Genomic DNA, 22,996 nt, shown 5'->3' with positions numbered 1-22,996 from the left:
TGTAGTTGCATGTGTATTTGTGTGTGTGTGCATGTGGAGGACAGAGGTTTCATGCTGCGTACCTTCCTCACTCACTCTCCACCTTATTTAATGAGGTAGGTCTCTCCCTGAGACCTGAGCTCTCTGATTCTGCTAGTCTAGCCACCTAGCTTGATCCAGCATCTCTGCCATACTCTTTTGGCTTTAAATTTGTTATTTATTTATTTATTTTTATTTTATGTGTATGACTGTTTTGCTTGCATGTATGTAAATGCATCCATGTCATACAATGCCCGAGGAGGCCAGAAAAGGGCATCAGATCCTCTGGAACTGGAGTTACGGATGGTCATTAGTGGCCATGTGGGTGCTGGGAACCAAACTCGGGTCTTCTGCAAGGGGAGCCAGTGATCTTAACCACCTAGCCACCTCTCCAATCCCCCTCCCTTGTTTTTTGGGTGTTGGGAATCTGAACTCCAGTCATACACTTGAGAAGCAAGCACTTTTTCCACTGTGCCATTTCCCCAACCCTGGAAGGTCATCGTTTAAAGTTACTAAGGTTTGGGTTAATTTGTTGTGTTGTTTCAGGCAGCTAATACTTTACCTGGTCCAGTTCCTGTATTTTCAGGGAGCCAATGGAGACCTGCAGAGCACCAATCCTTTCCCGAGCTCCCACAGACCCAGCCCAACAAAAGCCAGGCTCTTGAATTCTCACGATGTCTCTCATCTCTTTAAAGTGCCCTCCTTTCGGCACTGTAGAGATTTGCCTAGCATGACTTGTTTGAAACCACTCTAAACAAGCCCCGGTGTTTTCTGAATAGGATGTCCCCATTTCTGACTGGCAAGATAGAAAATACAGGCACCATGAAGCAGGGTCAGAGTCCCTGAAGAGGCCAGAAGAGGTTATTGGTCAAAGTGCAGCCTCACTTGCAGTGGGGATCTCAAGATTCTGGAGATGCCAGGACCATGGAAAGAGCACCAAGGACAGCGGCAGGTGTGGCAAGGAGTCAGCCTGAGCCTAGGAAACAGACTGTGCTGTGGATGGCAGAATCAGAGGGTTGAGGTTTACTAGGCTTTTAGAGCCCAGAAGATCGTGAGTCCCAGATGTTGGGCATTCAGCTGGACTGCTGACTTTGGTTTTGCTTAAGTGCACCTGGTTCTTGCAAAAAGTATTGGACTTGTTTCTGATTTTATAAGAGCCCACAGTTAAGAGATTATGGATATTTTAAAGAGATTTTGAACCTTTAAAGTGTTTGAATTTCTTAAAAGCTGTGGGACTTTTAAAGTTGTATTAGGTTTTACATTGTGATATTAAGATGAAATCTTGGGGATAAACAGGAAAAGTTATGGGTTAATAGTGATGTGTTGTGTGTCAAGTTGACAAGGGGTCATTTGTACTGGTTAGTTTTTGTTATTTTGGTGTCCCAGAGACACCTGGGAAGAGAGAACTTCAACTGAGGAATTTCCCCCACCTTATTAGCTTGTTGGAATGTCTGTGTAACATTTTCTTGATTGTTCATTTATATAGGAGGGTCCAGCCCACAGTGGGAGGGGCCAACCCTAGGCAGATGAGCCTGGGATGTGTAAGAAAGGTAACTAAACAAGCCAGATAGGATAATTCATCTGTGGACCACTGCTTCAAGCTCCCTGCCTTGGGTTTCTGCCTTAGATAACCTTGATGATGGACTATAACCTATAAACCAAATAAACCCTTTTCTCCCAAGTTGGTTTTGGTCAATGTTTTATCATAGCAATAGGAAGCAAACCAGGATACCATCCAAAAAAATTAATTGATCTTGAGGAGCCAGTCATGGTAACCTTGATACATTACCAGTTGGTCAGAAGTACAAGTCACAACTTGGGACTTGATAATGGCATCTGAAGTGGGGACAGCACTTGAGGAATAAGCTGTCAATCTGTGGGATCTGGCATAGATAGTATCAGAATGGAACTGAGTTGGGTGAGATCCAGTGTCTGTTAGAGACTCACTTGGCATGAGGGGCCCTCCCCACTGGTCCCCATCTAGTGTTAGGAGTATTATGTTGAGTGGTGAAATGGAGAGGGGAACACATCAAAGTGTTTTTAGCCCTCTGCTAGATGCTACCCTTGGGTAACGTTATTTGACCCAGCTCAGTACTTGATGAATAAAAAATTAAAGGCACTTAAAAACCAGGGTACTTAGCCCAGATTTCTGGATTTTTAGCCATATTGAGGCTTATTCCCTTAAGACATTAAGTGACTGGTAGTGAGGCAGACGACTCCTTCAGAGGAGCAAGGCTCCTGCCAGGCCCAGGCCTCCACGGTCTTCACTCCCATGGAGGCTGTGTGCACAGAAATCCTACCTGTTTTACTCACATATCTTCCTGGCTCCTGCAGTTGTCTGAGATTTTACCCCAAGGAACTCAAGAATCAACCTGGCCCAGACGAGAAAACAGCATCACAATACAGAGACCCAAATTCCCATACTTAAAATGCACTTTCTTATACCTGGGAAAGGATTTTCATAATCTCCCTAATTACATGTCTGCATCATTTTATTCTTTCTTTCACTGCATTTTCAAGAGTTCTCATAATAGAAATTGCCTGAAAGAGCAACTGCACTTACATAATTAGCATAATAATATTGGTCAGGATAAATTAGCTTCCCACAAACAGAATGAACAAAGAGAACCATTTCTCATTAAGGGAAAGAGGTCAGACAATATAGATTATGTCCAGAAATGCTAGTTTGCTCAAAAGTAATCTGCTCTGATTAAAATAGAAATCAAATGGCTGAATTGTAACAGGAGAGCAGCTGCTAAGCTCACTGCGACTCTCAGGGGGAGAAAAGGAAGTGGGGGCCACTGCTGATGGTGATGCCTGGAGTCACATCCAAGAACAGGCTCTGCTGCATACTCTTCCCATCCATGGTCAAGTTATTCACTAGTCAAATGCATGTTCCTGGTAAATTCAACTGATATCTTGGATTATTTGATTTCCCCCTGCATTGCTTTTTAATGTGTCTCTTACATGGTCAGTCACACTATATAAAATGCATCTCACATAGACTATTCAGTATATTCTAACTGACCTTGGAAATGTGCTTCTCCAAAAGATCACTTGCAACCAAAAAATACTAATTTCTATTTTGGGTTCATTGTTATTTTGCTCTACAATGAAGAACAGGTTATTTTTTCGCTTTCCAAATCTCACACTTTATGGGAATGGTAGAAACAAACAAGTTTTAGGTCTTGACAAAGGCCTTTTTATAAAGGTGGAGGGAGAAGGCTCTGAGGGTGCCCAGCCTGAAAGTCATCTGCCTTCAGGGTATTCTGAATGTCACAAGGGATGGTGGGTTTAGAGTCATATGAAAGGGGTTGACTCTAAAAAGTACATGCATTTCAATCATCCTAAGTAGCAGAGGCATAAAGAAAGAACATAGATCAATATAGTGCTTCAATTAGAACGAGAAGCTGGGTTTAGAAAGGCTTTAACTGTGAAACTCCAACTCACTGTGTTATTCAGACACAGACTCTAGCAGTCTCTGTAGGTTGGCAACCGGTTATGTTGTGTGATTAAGGAGTATGAGCAAAATGCTTGTCCCTAAGAAAAGGGACCAAATCCATTTCACTTACTATTGTCATGTCCTGCATTAGTTTAATTAACAGACATATAATGACCCTATTGCAATGTAGGGACCCTCCCTGATAAAAATTGATCACTAAACAATGCCCCACTCAGTGTGGGTGTTTTGTTTGTTTGGCTTTTGCTTATATCTTTTGGAGGCAGAGTCTAGCTATATAGCCTGGGCTGGCCTCTAACTCATAATCCTCCTGTCTAAGATCTCCCAAGGACTGAGATTATAGGTAATAGCCACTGCACCTGTCCCTCACTCTCAATTTGAAATTCCCTCTAATGTCTCCTCTACCCTGCTTACCACTGGAGCTGAAGTCTTATTAAACATGAATTTCAAGCTGCATAGGAGTGTGAGATGGACAAACTGAAAGCATACCTTAAGACCCCCAGGACGGTGGCCCAGTTCACTCATATTCCTTATATATATATATATATATATATATATCACATTCTTGCTTTGCTGGTGTTCGATAATTTCCTCTCTACCCTCACCTCAAATGCCTTCTTTTGAATTTTGTTTTTAATGTGAAATGAGGTCTCCTCCTCCTCTTTCCTCCTCCTCCTCCTCCTCCTCCTCCGTCTCTTCGTCCTCTCTGTATTAGAGGAGATGTGCACCATGGGATATGAGAAGACATCCTTCTGTTCATCTGTGTTATTCCTCCTGTTCTCTCCCATCCTAGGCATGAACATTTACCTCTTCTGAGCCAAAGTTGAAGTGCTCAGTTCTTTAGTGTTTTATTTTAAATAATTCATGCTTGGTGAGATGTGCAGTTTTTGAAGAAAAATAAATAAATAAAAGGAAGAACTCCAAGTAACTTGAGGGAAGACATTTTTTTATAGATTTCCTTGTGCGGGACAATTGTGCTGACCAGGCCAGGATGGAAATATCCAGGGAAGATTGACAAAGGGGCAAAGGGAAGTCCCTGCCCAGGGGAGGAAGGATGGGTCCATTAGCTTGCATTGCCCTCAGAGGTGAATGTGGAAGTCAGTCTGAGCCTCAGTAAAAAAGGGTATTTCTTCTTCTGCAAACAACTGTTTCCTGACCGAGGCCTCAGGGTGGAACATGTTTTCTCTCTGGTTAGAAAAACAAACACAAACTTCCCCTCCCTGGTGTATCACAGACTCCTTTATCTGCCCCATTCAAGGGAGAGATAAACTGCCAGGCCTCACATCCTTGGCATCTGTCGCACGTCGAATCCTGGCTCAGTTTCTAGGATACCCAGCTGCAACCCCTAGCCTTGGCAGAGATTCCCCCCACCCCCACCCCCACTTTCACAGTATGGAATTTTGAATGTAGCTGAGCCCCTAGGACATGCTCTTTATCACTCTGGGGGAATTAATTTTGAATGCAATCCAGTCTCTCACATTCCCACGTCCTGAGAAGCTGCTCTCTGCCTGATGGAACATTCTGTTGCTGTTTGCTGGGAGTCAGCCTTATTTGTTCTTTTCATTAGAGAATGTTTTCATCAGGCCTATGAGCTGAAAAAGCTTCATGCTCAGAAAGAGGATGCTTCACCCCCACCCCTCATGACCTCTGTTAGGAGTTCTATCCAGGCGCAGACATGACATAATGGGGAGAAATGCTGAGAGCTGTGCAGATAGAATATTGGGATTTGCAAAGAAACTACTAGTCCAGCTGCCTGGATATTTGAAAATGTCACCTCTACATTTTAAAATTTGGATGTGACTAGCTTGTTTAGTTAATGCTAGAGGGAAAACTGTGATTGCAAGGGAGAGGGCACAAGGAGAAAAACAGCAGACAGACATCTGACAGTGGTCCAGCCTCCACTGTTATGGCCAGTGACAATCAGCCAACTTAAGTCCTCTTGGTTTCATGCTGGCCACCAGCAGAGGTGGCCAAATATCCCCTGAACACAGAGGTAGTGCTAAATTCTATTAACCCAGGTTCTTAGGAATGTTATTTGGTGCTTTCATGTTATTTAACTTAATTCCTCAAAGCAACTGAGAAAATAGAATTTATGATTACCGTGTACATATAGACTTGATTTATTGTCGTTTACATTCACGTGTTACATTCTTACTTGGTCAGGTTCTAGAGTCCCCTGTCTATCACCAAAGCATCTGCCATTCTCGATCTTTATAACATCTTCATTGTTACAGTCTAGCTGACTTCCTTATTCTGATTTGTTAGTTATCTCTTTAACTATGCTTTGTCTAGAATCTATCAAGTTTAGTGGATATATTTTCTTCTCCATGATTTCCAACTTTATATTCACCTGTGTCTGTGGTTTATCACTAAGTGGCATGAAGTGCTGGTGGCATGCATTCCTTTTTTCACTTTTGCATAAAACACACTTCTTAGTCAAAACTTTTACAGAGAGCTATTTAAAAATATAGCAGCAGATACTATAAGGGAAACAAAAGTTTGCCATCTCCTATGAAAGAAATTTTCCAGCCTTTACTTTTATTTATTTTACTTTCTTAAGCTTTAGTACATATACATTGTATGGTGACCATATTTCTCTTCATACCACCAGCCTCCCTTTTTCACCCCTCGCCTCTCTCACTGGTTCCCTTTTAATCCCTTTTGTTTCCCTAGACGGTTTGACTTCTGCTTTCATGCCATTCATATAGATAGATGATAGATAAATAGATGATAGATGATAGGTAGATAGGATTTTATGTATCTACATAAAATCTAGGGATCGAAATTTTAGAGGAAACATGATATTTGTCTTTCTGAGATTTGTCTTCTATTTTACATGATTGATTTACATGTCTGTTTTTTGTACCAGTACCATTACTGTGGCTTTGTGGTATAACTTGAAATCAGCTATGATAATGCCTAATTTTTCTCCCCCTCAGGATTGCTTTGATTATCCAGGGTCCTTTGTATGTCCATATGCATCTTACAGGTTTGTTTTTTTTCATTTTTTGAATACAGTATTAGTACTGTATTTATATCACTTTCATCGCTCCCTCCCCTCCCTCTAACTCTTCCCACATTCCCCTACATCACTCCCTCTCAATTTCATGACCTTTCTTTTATTATTGCTGCATATATATTTACATATGTATAATATATATAAAATCTGCTGAGTCCATTCATCCACTTATTCTTATATGAACATGTCTTTAAGTCTGACCACATAGGATTGAATAGCCTATCAGCGAACTCATCCCTGGAGAAAACTTGTTCTCTCTTCCCAGCTCCCATTGATTGCCTGTAGCTATTTGTGTAGAGGAGGGACCTCATGAAATTTCCCCCATGCACTCCAGCCTGTCAACTGGTGCTGTCATTATGCAGGTCTTGGTTAGATAACCATATTGTTGAGATTTCATGGCTACAACTTCCCTATTGTATTAGTCACTTTTCTGTTGCTGTGATAGGAACACTGACCCAAGCAATTTATAGAGGAAAGAGTTTATTTGAGCTTATGGTTCCAGGAGAATTACAGTCCGTCATGGCAGGGAGGCATGGTGGCTGGAGGTGGCTGGAGCAGGAGCAGCAGAAGCTAAGTTCTCACATCATCATGCAGGCACAGGAAGCAAAAGAACAACTGGAGATCTGGCAAGGCTTAAGAACTCTCTAAGCCCACCCCCAGAGACGTGCTTCCTCCAGCATAGCCACACATTCTAAAACCTCCCAAAACAGCACCATCATCTGGGGACAAAATGTCCAAACACTTGGAGCCTATGGGGGACATTTTCATTCAAACCACCACACCTGTCATGTCCAGAAGACACTATCTAGCATTAAGTGGCCTGGTCTTCTGTCTCTTACAATCTTTCTGCCCCTTCTTCCATGATATTCTCTGAGCCTTAGGTATATTGTAGATGTATCAGTTGGAGCTGGGCCCCCATGGTCACTTTGTCTCTGCCTTTTGATCAGTTATAGAACTTTGTAATAGTCTCTATTTATTGCAAAAAGAAGTTTCTTTGATGAGTGGTGAGAGCTATACTGATCTGTGGATATAAGGATATGTGGAAAAGTATTTAGAATATAATTAGGAATCACACTGGTTTAGGAAAGTGGCATTAGTAGATTCTCCTCTAGGGTCTATGGCCTCTCCAGCCATGGGTATTTGTCTACATTTATAGTACTAGTCACGAATTTCCTTGGATTGAATGGGCCTTAAGTCCAATTAAATAGCTGTTAGTAACCCTGAGATAAAAGCAACACCATTACACCATTAAAGATATTTTGCTGGACTGGTCATTGTTGTGGTTCATAGGCTGTACAGCTGGGTAGGACTACTGATTGCTTTTATCCCTTGGCAGCTTGTATAGCACCTTCCAATACTAAGAGAACTAGTCCTCAGGGAAAAAGCTCCCAAGTTGGTCCCAGCTGGATTCTTTCAAATCCTATATCTGAAGTATGGCATTTTCAACAATAGGGTCTTACCTTCAAGTTCTGGGAGACAGCCAAGGGCTATGACAATGGCCTATATTGTTTTGGGAGTTTCTTGAACACCCTTCCCCCACCAACCAACAACCTGAAGGAAGGTGTCTTAGTTAGCGTTCTATTAGTTAGCTTTCTATTGCTGTGATTAAAACACTGACCAAAACCAACTTGGGGAGGAAAGGTTTTTTTGGCTTACAGCCCATAGTCCATCATCAAGGGAAGACAAGGTAGGAACTCAAGAAAAGAACCTGGAGTACAGACCATGGAGAAACTGCTTACTGGCTCCCCTGGCCTACGTTCAGCCTGCTTTCTTATACAAGACAAACTTCTTGAGGGTGGCATCACCCACAGTGGGCTGGGCCCTCCCACATCACTCAACAATCAAGAAAATGACCCACAGACATGGTCATAGGCCAAACCCATGGAGGAAATTCCTCAACTGAGGGTCCCTCTAACCAGGTGTATCAAGTTGACAACTAAAGCTATCCAGCACAGGAGGTTTCCCGTGCCTGGCACTGGGATTTTTTTTTAGACAGCCTTCAGCTATACACACACACACACATATATATTATACATGTATTTTAAGCAAGCTTATAAAATAATGTTTCCATATGACTTTTTCAGACATCCTTAGTATTATTTATCTCTCCTTCCTCCCTCTACTTCTGTATTTCCTCCCTTTCTCCCTCCTTAAAGTCCCTCCCATTCAGATTTTCCTCATTTTGCCCTTGATAGCACCTGTTTCCTACTATCCCCCACTCTAGAGCTCCTTCTCCCCCACCCCTCCCATGGTCCCTTTCTACTTTCCCAGCTTCTGCAATTAATTCAGGTTATATACTCACATCTAAAGATTCAGAGTTAGGATCCACAAACATCAGAACATGTAGCATTTGTCTTTCTGGGTCTATGTTACCTGACTTAGTATGATGTTTTCCAGTTCTATCCATTTACCTGCAAACTTCATGATTTCATTTTTCTTTACAGCTGAATAGAACTCCACTGTGTGTGTATGCCATTCATTTATCAATTGAGGGACATTCAGGTTGCTTCTATTTCCTAGTTATTGTGAAAAGAATGGTAATAAACATGGCTGAAAAGTATCTCTGTAGTAGGATATTGAGTCCTTTGGGTAAATGCCAAGGAGTGGTTTATCTGGGACATATGACAGGTCTATTTTCAATTTTTTTTGAGATTCTCCACACTAATTTCCATAGTGGCTGCTTCAGTTTGCAAATCCCAGCAGCACTGAATGAGAGTTCCCTCCTCCCACATTGTCACCAGCATTTGTTGCCAGCTGTTCTCTTGATGTTAGCTGTTCTGACTAGGATAAGATGAAATCTTAGTCTTTCTCTAAGGGTAATGGCTAAGGATACTGAACACATTTTGAATATTTCTTAGTAATTTTTATTTCTTCTTTTGAGAATTTGTTTTTGTATTCTGCCACTTTTGTTGAAAATGTTGATCATTTCTAGACGTTTTCCTGTAGAATTCTGGGGATCTCATGTGTCATATTATACCATCTGCAAATAGGGATAACTTGACTTGATTTCTTCTTTTCCTATTAGTATCCCTTTATGTTAAAAAGGAGTAGAAATAGTGGATAGTCCTGTCTTGTGCCTGTTTTTAATGGGAATGTTTCAAGTTTTTCTCCATTTAGAATGATGCTGGTTGTGAGCCCGTCATATATGACCTTTATTATGCTGAGGTTCAGTCACTCCTGTTCTAATCTCTCTAGGACTTTCTTCGTGAAGGCACGTTGGATCTTTGTCAAAGATTTTTTCTGTGTCTATTGAAAGGATCATGTTATTTTTGTTTTTAAGTCCTTTTATATGATTCATTATATTTATTGACTTACAGATGTTGAACCATCCCTGCTTCTACAGGTTAAAACCTACTTGATTGTGATGGATGGTCTTTTTTATGTATGCCTGTATGCAGCTTGCAAGTATTTTATTGAGAATTTTTGCATCTAGATTCATCAAGGATGTTGACCCATGGTTTTCTTTTGTTGTTGTGTGTTTTTACTCAGTATAAAAGTAATACTGACTTCATAGGAGAAGTTTGGAAGAACTTTCTCTGTTTCTTTCTTTAAAATTTTTTATTGAGCTTTTGTACATTTCATACAACACAGTTCTTAATGAAATTAGACTCCCCTCCCCCCATCCATGCCCCCAACCCCCCCTCTGGATTTCAAGTATTCTGCCATTCCTGTTAAGTCCTATCCAGTCAAGTATTTGTACCCAGATGTCCTTCAGTGAAAATTCATCCACTGGAGTCTAGTCAACCTATCTAGAGATCTTAAATAAGGCATATTCTCCCTCATCTAGTAGTAATCAGTCTCCAGTAGTTCCCATTCTAGGGCTGACCTGCCACCCATTTCTCTTGCTTCACTTTAGGCCCTTGTCTGATTGAGCTGGTATGGGTACTGTGCTTGATGCCACCATTGCCACAAGTTCACATGTGTAAGCTTCCAGTAGCTTGAAAGCCTGTTTCCCCTGTGTTCACGAATCAACCCTGGCTCTTACAATCTCTCCACCCCCTCTTCCATAATGGTCCCTGAGCTGTAGGTGGGTGAGGTTTAATATAGGAGGCCTATCCTGGGACACACACTCTTTAGTCTTCTATTATATTCTTTAAAACTTGGCCAGTTGTGGCCTTCTGTTTGTATCGTACTCTGTTGTATAAGGAAGCTGCACTGATAAGAGTTGAGGGATGCACTAGTTTTCTCTCTACCTCTCATTTTGTTATGTTCCATGAGCCTTAGGTGTAGAGGTTCAACTGTAGATGTGTCACCTAGGACTGGGCATCTCTCAGACGTATATTCTCTGTATCTGACCAGTTGTGGGATTCTACAGTAACCTCCATCTGGTTGCAAAAAGAAGCTTCTTTGATGAGTGGTGTAGAGAATGCTTGTCTGTAAATATAAGGATCCATATTTACCATATGGTAAGAAATCTCATTTGTCTAGAGATATGACAGAGATAGGGTTTTCTCTAGTATCTACGTCCTCTCCAGCCATGTGTATTTGACTGTGTTTACAGTGCCATCCATGAGTTCACTTCCATTGAGATGGCTTTAAGTCCAATTAGATAACTATTGATTACCTCCCAAATAACAGTGGCACTACTGCTGTGCTGGTCGTTATGGTTATTAGATTTTAGAGCTGGGTTGGACCATTGATTGAGTCACAGTTTGCATATTATTATCTAGGATTATGAGGGCTAAACTTCAGGTAGAAGGCTTCCAGATCAGTTCCTACTCTATTGCTCCAAGTCCTATATCCAAAGTATGTCCTGTCTTCAGCAGTAGGATCTTATCTTCTAGTTCTGGGAGATAACCAGGAGCTCTGGAAATAGCTATTCCCAAAATAACTCTGTGTTATTTTGGGAATCTCTTGGACCACTCTCACCAACCACTCAAAGGGAGGTCTCTCCTATCTGGCACTGTGTTCCCTGCCATACAGCCCCCAGGTATACATATGCACTAATGTTCAGACAGTGTATGTGCATTTCTCAAGGGATTTGGGGGGCATCACATTTCCCTCTGGGTTCCCTAGCCCCCCAAGTTTCTTTGTTTTGAAGAATTAATAATTTAAGAAGAATTAGTCTTAGCTCTTCTTTAGAGGTCAAGTAGAATTCTGTGGTGAATACACCTTCTTTGTTTTTTTGGTCCTTTTTTTTTTTTTTTTTTGAGACAGAGTTTCCTTATAGCCCCAGCTGGTCTGGAACTCACAGTGTAGACCATGCTGGCCTTGAACTCACAGAGATCTGCCTGCCTCTACCTCCTGAGTGCTGGGATTAAAGGCACGCACCACCTTGCCCAGCTAAACCTGGCCTTTTTATAGTTAGAAGGCTTTGTATTACTGATTCAATATTTCTTATTTATTATGGGTCTGTTTAAGTTATCAGTATCTTCCTGGCTTAACTTTGATGAACCTAGAAATTTCATCCATGTCTTTGAAGTTTCCTAACTCAATGGAACATAGGTTTTTAAAGTATTCTCTTATGATCTGTATTTCTTTGGCATTTGTTATGTTTCTCTGTTCAGCTCTGATTTTGTTTATTTGAGTCTTCTCTTTCTTTTGGTTAATTAGGCTAAGTTTAAGCTTTATTATATTGTGGTCAGATAGGACACAGAGTTATTTCAATTTTTCTGTACTCAATCAGATTTGTTTTATGGCCCAGTTTGTGGTCTATTTTAGAGAAACTTCCCTGGGCTGCTGAGTGGAATGTGCATTCTTTGGTATTTGTGTGGAATATTCTGTAGATATCTGTTAGATCCATTTGATGTGTGATGTTATTTAACTCTGATGTTCTGGGGTTTTTTGTTTTTAAAATATTTTTATTGATTTTTTTGTGCATTTCATATACTAGATCTTAATCAAATTTAGACCCCTATCTGTCAGCTGCATCCCCCCTCCCCCTAATTCTGATGTTTATCTGTTTATTTTTTTGTTCAGATGACCTGTCTATTGGAGAAAGTATAGTATTGAAATCACCTATTACTGGGTTGAGATTAAACTGTGTCTTGAAGTTCAGTAGCATGCTTTTTATGAAATTGGTGTGTGAAATTGTGTGTCAGAGTTTGGTGCATATACATTTAGGATTGTAATGTCTTCTTGATTAATTGTCCCGTTGATCAGAATGAAGTATCCTTTATCCCTTCTGATAAATTTTAGTCTAAAATCTATTTTGTCAGATGTTAGGAGAGATGCCTGCTTGTTTTCTACTCCCATTTACTTGGAATATTTTTTTCCATCCTTTCACTCTAAAGTGATGCCTATCCTTGAAGGTAAGATGAGTTTCTTATAGACAACAAAAAGATGGATTTATTTCTTAATCTATTCAGCTAGCCCATGTCTTTGACTGGGGAGCTGAGGCCATTAATCTTTAAAGATATTACTGAAAAATATGTGTTGATTGTTGTCATGTTTTTGTTTTTGCTGTTTGTGTTCTTAGTTCTAGTTTGTGTTTCAGTAATTATAGCTTCATTTGATTTCTTTCTATAGCCTTTTGGTTATGTTTATTCCTCTCTTCAGTTCATAGTATTGTTTCCAATATTCTCTGTAGGGCTGGTTTAATAGACATGAATTCTTTTAGTCTATTTATTTCATGCAAAGTTTTTCTTTCTCTTTCAACTACATCAGATAGCTTTGCTGGGTAAAGTAGTCTGGGTTGGCATCTGGTCTTTCAGAATTTGGAGTAAGTTGCTCCAGGTGTTTTTGGCTTTTAGAGTTTCCAGTGGAAAATCAGCTGTTATTCTGATGGGTCTTCCTTTATGTGTGACTTGTGCTTTTTCTCTTGCAGCTTCCAACACTTCGGTTTGTATAGTGTTTTAACCCTAACATGCCATGGAAATTTTCTTTTTTTGGTTCTATTTGGTGTTCTGTGTGCTTCTTGTATCTGTTTGGGTATGTCTATCTTTCATTAATTTGGGGAAGTTTTCTTTTATGGTTCTGTTGAAGATCTGGTCTATATCCTTGACCTGGGATGATTCTCCTTCCTCTAACCTATCATTCACAGATTTTTGTCTTTTCATGATGTCCAAAAGTTCCTGCATATTCCTTTCATGTATTTTTTTCATATTCTATGATCGAGTAGCCCAATTTCTCTACTTTATTGTCAAGTCTTGATGTCCTGCCATCTACCTGTCCATTCTACCTGCAAGACTTTCCCTTAAGTTTTCTAATTTGGTTATTGAGATTTTTCAGTTCCATCTTCATTTCAGCTGAGTTTTATTTCATTGCGTTTTCTCCAGTATTTCTATCTCTTTACTGAATTCACTTTTCAAATTCTGAATTGCTTTTGTCATTTCATTCAGTTGTGTATTTGTGTTTTCACTCAGGAGTTTATTCCTAAATTCATTGAGGTATTTGTTCATGTCTTCTTTCAACTCCTTGAATTCTTTAATAATGTTTACAATTTTTTAAAAATTTTGTGTCCTATGGTTCATCTAGGAAATTTTCATTGTAGAACATTTCTGTAGGACTGCTGGGTTGTGTGGGGCAAAATTGTCTTGGCATTTCATATTGTCTTTTTTGCCGTGTGACCTGAACATATGCATATTTTGTTTCTTATGTGTCTGATGTGAAATTCTAGCCTACCTTTGGTAAGTGGAAGTTTGATTCTGTTTTAGTTGTTGCCAAAGCTTGGTTGATTTCAGATGAGGTATAAAGTGTTAGTTGATCAATCCTTCAGATACACAGTTCTAATTTTTTTTATTTGAAGGACAGGGGTGATTCCCATTTGGAAATAAAGGAAAAGTACAAAAGTAACTCACTGTTGGGTCTACCAGGACTGATACACAGGCTGTACTATCCCCGGTGCCTGAGAGTGAGGAAGATAATGGGGGGGGGGCAGCCAAGTTTCTTGGGAACTCACCAAGCTGGACTGATGTAGGGGTGTGTAGCCCAAGCTAGCCTTGAGAGTGAGGGCTCTGTTCGTATTTTAAGAGTTTTTTTTTTTTTTCCAATTTATATGAAGAGTGGCAGTGGAATTTTAATTGAGACTGCATTTGTGGTGATTTGAATGACAACATCCCCCAAAGGCTCCAAGTATTTGGGCATTTTGTCCCCAGTTGGTGGTGCTGTTTTGGGAGGTTTTAGGAGGTATGGCCTTGCTGGAGAAAGCACATCACTGGGGGTGGGCTTTGAAGAGTTTTTAAGATCTCCCAGATTTCCAATTGCTCTCTACTTCCTGTGCCTGCTTGAAGATGTGATCCCTCAGTTTTCTGCTCCAGCCACCTCTGCCATTATGGACTCTAATCCTTCTGGAACTATAAATCAAATAAACTCTTCCTTCTAAAATTTGCCTTGGTCATCGGTCAGCATGTTTCATCACAGCAACAGAAAAGGAACCAATAAAGCATTGAATCTGTAGCTTGATTTTGGTAGGCTTGCCATTTTCACTATATTAATTCTTCCAATCTATGAATGTGGGAGGTCTTTCTATTTTCTAGTGTCTTCCTCAAGTTCTCACTAGTTTAAAGTTTTCACTGTGGAGATCGTTTACTTTCTTGGTAGGTCCATTCTAAGGTAACATACATTCTTTAAAAGAGTATAATTCCAGGCTGGAGAGATGGCTTAGAGGTTAAGAACACTTGCTGTTCTTCCAGAGGACCCAGGTTCAATTCCCAGAACTTACATGGCAGCTAACAGCCATCTGTAATTCCGGTTCCAGGGAATTTGACACCGTCTTCTGGCCTCTGCAGGCATTGTATGCACATGGTGCACTTGGATATATGCAGGTAGAACACTCATACATAAAATAAAAATTATAAATAAAATATTTAAAAGAGTATAATTCCTTCGTTTACCTCTTTGATGGTTCTAAATGTATGTATTTTCAAACCTTTCGATTATACATAGACGCCATTTCCTTTGCCTTTCTTTTTCTCTGTAAGTTTGTCTCCCTTATGGGCTTGTGTTTGAGCCCCTTATTCAAGTGCTAAGCTCTATTCTAAGCCAGTGTTGACCACAGCTCTTCTTCCTCTTCCTTTCCAAAATCCCCTCTCCCCAATTCTATTCCCTGTTAGTAATTATCATTAGGGTTACCAGCCATTCTGATTTACTTAGGACTGTCCTAGTTTTAGTACTGAAAGGCCCTGCTTCCTAGAAAAACTCTCTTAAGCAAGCCAAAGAGCCTAGCCTCTTTGTTAGCAGAAGGAGATCTTTCCTCTACAAAGGATGAAACATAAATCATGTAGGCAAATGCTATAGAACAAAATAGAGTATCATCTCAGAGACTTGAGGGAAAACACATCTGAAAATGGCTTACTACAGAAACCAGAAGATTTGTGGCATCCTCAGGAGACAGGAAATGGATCTGAAAAAAACCTAAAGGACACAAATGTTTTACACCATAGCGCTTCTGAGCACCCATTAACCTCTGAGTACCTACCATGGACCTGAACTGCTCTAGGTGTTGGGGCTCAGATGGGGCTCAAGCACAGCTGCAGTTTAGCAATCGTATTCCAACACAATGACTTTCTTTCTTATTGATTGATTTACTTACTTATTTGAGATAGGGCCTTGTGTATCCAAGATTAGCCTCTAATTCACTATGTAACTAAGGATGTCCTGCCTCTACAATTTTAAAATAGATACAGAGCATTTTGTATCTATTTTATGCCTTTTATGTATTAAGGCACTTTAATTGAACTAGTTTTCTTTCCTGGACATGTAGATTATTTCAAGTTTCACTATTACAAAGAACACAGTAAATAATTCTGTGAGTATACTTTAGGGCATTTGATAATTTTTAGAATGCATTTCTCATTTTATTGTGTCTCAAAATTCCTTCCTTTCTTCCTCCTCCTCCTCATCTACTTCCTCTTTTACCTCTTTTTCTCAATGAATGCAGAGCTCTGATATAGCTACAGCCCCAGCCCTGTTTCTGAAATTCTAACATTGTTATCTTCTGGGATTCAACAAGTTTTGGCAGGTCCTTCTGGGGCCTGTCATGGAAGTAAGTTTCACACATTCTTTTGATTCAGTACCTCTGTGTTTATGGTGCATATGTGAGGACCACTGTATTAAATTTGGAGACAGAAATGTGGACTTCTTCCTTTAGGGGAAGAAGTGGTCATCTGCTCAACCTTGACTGTGAAAGCCCTGAACAGTGTGTGTGTGTGTGTGTGTGTGTGTGTGTGTGTGTGTGTGTATGCCACAGTGTAACATGCATGTGGGAAGTCAGAAGACAACTTTTGTGGAGTTGTTTCACTCACTCTACATTTACCTGAATTTCAGGGCTCAAACTCAGGTTGTCAGGTTTGCATGGCAAGTACCTTTTCCCACTGAGCCATCTCACTGTTTCTAAACAGGATTCTTCATCTCATTCCTTTTCATTTCACAACAGCCCTGTTGAATGTTTCATGTTGTTTCTTCATAGAAATGAGGAAAAAGCAGATCAGAGATCAGATGAGTAGCTAGTCCAAGTAATTGCAGAACTTGGTAGAAACCTAAGTCTGTCTAATGACTTTTTGCCAAATATAGTTAAAAGAGAGAGACACAAAAACAAAATCTGAACAAAAGGAATATTACACTCATCACAAGTGGTATACACAATCAGGGTTGTTTTATTTCCTTAGATGAGCCTCTCAGGAAAATCTCTCACAGATATCATCAGGTGTCTCTCCTAGGTGATTCCAAATCCAGTCAAATTGACAGGGAAGATTAGCTATCTCAGAGGTGGGGTCCTTTAGGAGGCAAGCCAGGGGAAGGGGGTGAGGTCAGTGAGCACTATCCTAGGAAGATGATGATGGTCCTAAAGAGTGGGTTAGTTCTCATGACTGCAGTTGTTTCACAATGAAGCCACCCCATGCTGTCAACACCAGTTACATAGAGGGGACAGCATCATCCCATGGTCTGGTGTCCCTGAATGAATAAAGAAGAAGAAAAAAGAGGAAGCCAGCTGAGCATCTCTCTTTGTCTCCTGACTGGAGATACAGCGCCTCCAGCTGCTCTCACACTCTGACCACCATTCCTTTCTTTCCCACTATGATGTATTTGTACCCTCAAATCATAAGCCAAAATGAACCTTTCTTATATTGGTTTCCTTGGGTATTTTGTTATAGCATCAAGAAAAGTAACTAATACAGCCTCCAAACACTGCTACACAAGGAACCAAACTTCCAGTGCATAAACCTGTAGGAGATATACTCCAACCATGTCTAAATCATAGCATCCCTTCATGAGGAAATCTAAAGTGCAGAACATGAACATACTGGGTGCTCCTGGGAAGTGACTGAGCCTTCAGGGCTTGACTCCATCCCTCCTTACCTTATTCTCTGTCCAAGTGATGCTCCCTGCATTGTGGCTGAAGCCTAGAGGGATCACTACTGAGGTCAGTGACTTTTCAAATTATGTTAAAATATCTCTTTTTTATGTTTAAACGAAATCTTACATTCAGGAACTTTTCATACATAGAACAAATAAAATGGTACCTTCGCCAATGGGAGTGGGAGTCAGGGAAGACAGCGTCCCCCTACTCTCTGAGGACATGTCAAGTATACAGTTTAAAATCCACTGGCACAGCTAGAAGAGCTCTGGATATGAAGCGAGAGCATGGGGTTCTGACCCCAGCTCTGCCGCTTGGGAAGAGGGCGGCCTTCAGGAAATCCCTTGACCTCTGAGCAGCTGCTTTCTCATCTGTGAAATGAAGATAATTCTTGTCTAGTAAATAGATGCCGTGAGCATGAAGTGCAGCCATGTGTGGAAAGGCAGCTGTACAATGCCACATGACTGAGAGAACTGGACCTTCAGTGTCTGCATTCCCAGAGCCTCTCATTTCAGTCTTCTACTCCTGGGCTAGGGCACAAAGCCACACATTTTCAACAAAGAGAAACAGCCATTGTTCTCTTCTTCCTTTGAGAAAGGGTCTCATGTAGCCCAGGCTGGCCTCAAACTCATTATATAGTCAAAGGTGACCTTGAACTTTTGATCCTCCTTGCCTCCACCCCTCCAGGGCTAGCATTACAGGCATTCACCACCAAGCCAGGTTTATGTAGTGCTGGGGCTCGAATCCAAGGCTTTGTGCATGCAAGGCAAACACTCTACCAACTGAGCTACACCCCCAGCTCAGAAACAGTCATTTTAAAAGTGTATTTTCTTGGATCTTCTCTCTCCTGAGTTATTCTTGGTTTTCTATGCCTACTTTCCACTGACAGACCTACTTGTGTGCCTCAGTCTCCCAAGCCAGAGATCCAAATCTACTCACCCCAGTCTCTTCACACAGGTGCTCCTGTGTGCTGACTGACATTGTCATTTAGAATGATAACTGTGGGAAATCCATTTCTGTAAGAAATAATAAGCCCTTTCTCGGCTTCTCTAAATGTACCCCAGGTCTCTACAAAATAGAAATGCCAACTCCCCTCTCAGGGTTGTATCTGGGAAACTGTTATTTCTGGTAGTTGTCTGTTACTCAATACTTTTATGTTGTGTTTAAATGTGGAGAAAACAGCCTAAAATCACGACAGCATATTCACTCCAGTGCCTTCCTCCTTTGGCCCCATCAGCAAAGCCAGAGATTACCACAGTGAAAGTTGTCAGTGGGAAAAACACCTTGTTGGTAGGGTTCAACATAGGGCACAGGCTCCATGGGACCTCCTCAAGGTCATGGGCTGCTAAAACGGTGTGCTTGCTCTTGAGGGTGGCTTAGTAAGTTCTTGATACCAGACCATTATTAGCTGTTCTACAGTAGCCCACACTGCTAGAAGTTTCCTTCTATCATCCAAACTCAGGGTAGGTTGTGAAACCTACCTGTCTAAATTGGCTTGAATTGGACCTCCATGTTCTCAGATAGGTGCCCGCTGTATACAAAAGACATAGAGTGGCGTGTATGGTATTGAGTTGGAAAAACTTTTCCAGGTAGGAGTGCCACTGATGTTCCCTGATTTCTGTCAGTAGGATTCCAGGCCCATGGCATCAATAATTTTTCCTTAAGAGAAAAGTGGCCTCTTGAGGGACAAATGGCTTGGATGGCCCATTATGGACAGGGCAGGGATTGAGCTTCAGGTTGGGAACAGCAATTCTGCCACACAGGTCACAGCTTGTAGAACTTAACTCTAGCATGTTTTCCCTTTCCATGCGTTTTGACATTTCCTACAGGTTCACAGTCCATTTGACTTTAGAGCATTAATATGCTCTAGAGCCGTGCTGCCCACCCCTGCATCTTCTTTAGAGCGGCAGTCCAGTGAGGAGGAAGCACAGGGAAGGTGAAAGGAGAGAGTTCACTAGCAAATAACTGAATCTGACTTTCCTGGCAGTGAGATTCACTTTTCTTGCCAGAAGGGCACTTGGGGCTTTACTGTTTGGCCTCTTCCCACGGCTCAGATCTGTTCCTTGATGTTCCTCTAAAGTGCAGTAATTCCTTTGGCCCAGACATCAAGACTCTGGCATTCTTCCAGGGAGTGATGTGGAAGAGACGCGTCTCTGCCTCTTGTGTCTCGCCATGCCCACAGCCCAACCCTTTATCTCTTCATGGTGCCAGGAAGGCTCCATGCTTGGCCCAGTTCTCCCAGTCACCCTCACAGCAAGCCTTGCTGTCCTCCCACAGCAGGTCTTGCTGACCTCCCATCTGCAGGCTGGCATGTGGCATCACCCAATTGAACAAGCGCCAGTGCAGCATCCTGACCCCTAGGCTCACCAGCTTTCAAGCCGAAGACCAGTAACTCTGGTTAAGGGTGTAAAATATGTTCCATGTCAACATGCACCATTTAATTTTGGCTCCTGGCTCCCCACTAGCAAGAGGCCAGTAGGTGGGATAATTGAAATCTCCTGGTAATTGGTTTTAACTTCCTTCCCCACAAGATCTTTTACCAAAGGTGTTAACTTCTCTCCTTTTCTCTTCGCTTTCCTTGTTCAACCTCAGTTTAGGGGCTTGAACTAATGAGGCATGACAAGAACAAAAACCCTGGCAGTCGGGGGAAGGGGTGGAAGATAAGGAGCAAACAGGACCAGGAGCAGCTGACCTCACTGTATCCCATCCCACAGGCCACGGACAACCTCACAGATCTTTTCCGTGTTCACACCCGGAGCCCTGTAAGCTTCCTCTGAGTGGGGCCCTCCTACCAGAGCAGAAGGCCAGAAAAAGGCTTTGCCTTTGGGGTGAGGAGCTGATTGCCAAGGGAACAAGAATCCCTCTTGCTTGAGAGTCTGAAGAGTTTTCAGCCCCAGAACTAGCCAGCAAACAGGACAGCATGCAAATACCCACAGGTGCAAGATGTAAAGCAGCGGCCAACACGGGTTTTGCATATGTGCCTAGGAAGCTAAAGTTAGGTTCTGGCTAGACCAGGGTGTGGAGGCCACATTTAGCTCTTGCCTTCATCCAGGCATGTCGGGACTTGCCTAATGCTTGGTTAGGTTTGGGTCTGGCTTGCCTCTCAGGTCATCATGGTTGTGTTGTGGTAAGATGAGGGAAAAACCATAACTTTTCCTTCCTGCCCTCCAACCAAGTCTGAGCACAATGAATTTGATTTCAAGCCTAAAATGGACCCAAAGAATTACTGAGACACGCTTGCTCATCTTTTAAATGTACTTAATTGCTTTTTTAGACCATGTCTTACTCCACAGCCCAGGCTGGCCTCAAATTCATGGTAATTCTCTCCTACCTCAGCCTCCTAAGTGTGGGGATTACAAGAAGAAGTTCACCCTTCATCTTAATGTTAGGGAGCCATCTCCCTTGCTGCTGCACTTCAGCCCTAAAACATCCCCACAGGTGCCGCCCCCAGCCAGGTGTTGCTTATGGACTTCACCAGAACCGTTCCCATTACCCAGTCTTCTCCAGGCTCAGTATCTGCTCTCGGCACCCTTCTGGATCCCCAGTCTCAAGAAGGCCTTCTTGTGTGGCCTGGCTTCACCTGATTGCCAGTGTTCAGCTGCTGTGCTTTCTGTTTGACCTTCTTTAGCCCCCACTTTGAGTCCTTATTCTAGAGAGTGCTTTAAGTCACACCCTTGCTCCTAGGATCTCGTGCAAGTCCCCAGGAGGCTGGGAAGCAAAGCTCCCTCACAGACAGGGATGGAGGTGGGTGGGTGGGCCAACACAGAAGAACCAAGGGGTTGAGAGGTTTGCAACCATGATGCTGAACAGTGCCGGCACCTCTCAGGTCTGGGTCTCCAGCAGCTCCAACCTCTGTGTTCATGTGGGCTCTCAGCAGCCCCTAAAGAGAACACAGTCCCTATTTGCCATATGCAGGGATATCTGTGTAGCGCTAAAGGAGTAGGACTGTCTTCCTTTTTTCACAGAGTTCAGGACCTGTGCTGTGGAGGAGGCCTGGGTGTGGTCTTAGATGCCGTGGACTAGCAGCTTCCCTGCTATCAGTGGCTGTGGAGGTAGATGAAGTCTGGTCCACAGAAGTCTCTGTGATTCTGTATGAATGGGGAGGACAGAGAAGCACTCAGATTCCTGGCCCCAGAGTTTTTAGTCAAAAAGAAGCTATGGGTTCTTTAAAGATAGGGAGAAACTGGTAGTGACTAGATTCTGGTGAAGAAGAAGAGGAGCTGGAACAAACAGGGTAGATGTCTCAGAAGTCATTGCCCACAATCCTACCTGGGCCATATTTACCAAGGTGAGTTTTTACAGTACTTTGGCAATGTTGGTGTGTTAACTACAGGACTGGCCATTGCCATCGGTAAGCTGAAGGGTCTGCTAGTGACCAGAAAACACAGAAGGCTAGTCTCAAGGAGTCACAAATGTAATGCAGATGCAATTAGACCCAGGAACAGACCACAAGATCAATAGGAACAAATGTAGAATTACAATGTAATCTACAGCCAGAGAAACCACCAACATGGGTAGCAAAGAGACAGTCAGTGCCTCTCAGGCTTATGGACAAATTATACCTACCTGGGCCTTTATATCAACTTCAGGTTGCTATAGCCCCTCAGATGTTCTAAGCCATTTTTATCCATTTGAAGCTCTTGTTAACACTTCTGTTGAAATCTTTTGGGGGTTATTCTGGTAGTGATGTTGACTCTCTAGAATGGATGTGGAACACATCCCCTGAAATGACCAGCTACAAATGTCAGGTATGAGCTCCCAGAAGGGGAAGGTCACTGTGTGTATAGCACAGGAATGGGGGGGGGTCACTTAAAAAAAACTGTGCTGAGGATGCAGTTCAACCAGTAGAGTGCTCGCCAAGCATTTATGAAGCCCTGAGTTCAAGTCAAGCATGGAATAAACCAGGTGAGGTAGCACATGCCTGTAATCCCAGCACTCAGGAGGTGGAGGTAGGAGGACCAGGAGTTTAAGATCATTCTCAGCTACATGGCACGTTCGAGACCAGTCTGGGAAAAAAAACTGTGCTGAGGATGCAGTTCAACCAGTAGAGTGCTCGCCAAGCATTTATGAAGCCCTGAGTTCAAGTCAAGCATGGAATAAACCAGGTGAGGTAGCACATGCCTGTAATCCCAGCACTCAGGAGGTGGAGGTAGGAGGACCAGGAGTTTAAGATCATTCTCAGCTACATGGCACGTTCGAGACCAGTCTGGGATACAGGAGATCTTATGGAAGGAATGAAGGAAGGAAGGAAGGAAGGAAGGAA

Source organism: Nannospalax galili, unplaced genomic scaffold, assembly GCF_000622305.1.
Source record: "Nannospalax galili isolate Female #2095 unplaced genomic scaffold, S.galili_v1.0 scaffold429, whole genome shotgun sequence".
Taxonomy (NCBI): domain Eukaryota; kingdom Metazoa; phylum Chordata; class Mammalia; order Rodentia; family Spalacidae; genus Nannospalax; species Nannospalax galili.
This window is presented reverse-complemented; position numbering follows the sequence as displayed.